Source organism: Echinops telfairi, unplaced genomic scaffold, assembly GCF_000313985.2.
Source record: "Echinops telfairi isolate 266 unplaced genomic scaffold, ASM31398v2 ScPeMD7_18;HRSCAF=68, whole genome shotgun sequence".
NCBI lineage: Eukaryota > Metazoa > Chordata > Mammalia > Afrosoricida > Tenrecidae > Echinops > Echinops telfairi.
Window position 1 is genome coordinate 23,026,318 of NW_022103915.1, and position 825 is coordinate 23,027,142.

Genomic DNA, 825 nt, shown 5'->3' on the forward strand with positions numbered 1-825 from the left:
CTTCATTGTTCGCTCTGCCTCTGTGATGCAGTGATTGCATGCGCTTGTAATGCAGTGATCCCAAGTCACATATATGTGAAACCGGTCATGGGTAACTTGAGCATTTCAATGAAGTGGTGAACAATTTAAAACTGACAGCTTCCTGGTCATAAAAATTTTCTAATATGACATTAAATACTTGTTATAGACACCTGGTTGGCTATGGTATGCTGTGAGTTAGCTCTCAATTTATCGATGTAAAGACGGCCTCAAAAAGCACCCTTGATTATATAATCCATCATGCAGCTTACTCTGTGAGCCAGCCATGTCGCACTCAACTCACAACCAGACCACATTCTCAGACTCAAAACTCTCTCCCATGGAGTCCATGTTGGCTCACAGAAACCCTGTGGGACAGGGTGGAACTGCCCCTGGGATTTCTGAGACTGTAAGTCTTGGTGGGAGCAGAAAGCACCGTCTTTCTCCCGAGGAGTGCTTGTTGGCTTTGAACTGTTCACCTTGCAGTTAGAAGGCCACTACTCCGCTAGGACTCCTGGAATAGAATGAGTAAACATTAGGAAAATCTGCAGGCTTTTCAACTGGGAGATAGTAGAGGCATACTCACAGTGCCAGTCCCTGTCCAAAGACTGAGACTGTTAGAGGCTCCGCCAAAGATTCTGCAGCGTCCCTTGGACACCAGCTATGAGGAATCTCCCCTGAGGAAGGGTGATCCGACAAGGCTTCCTCCCAAGCCCCCTTGTTAAAGAAACGCAAATGGCTGAAAGCTGAACACGTGGACTTTAATTAGTGAACTAACTTTACCCGATTCTGATTCTCCAGGTCTAG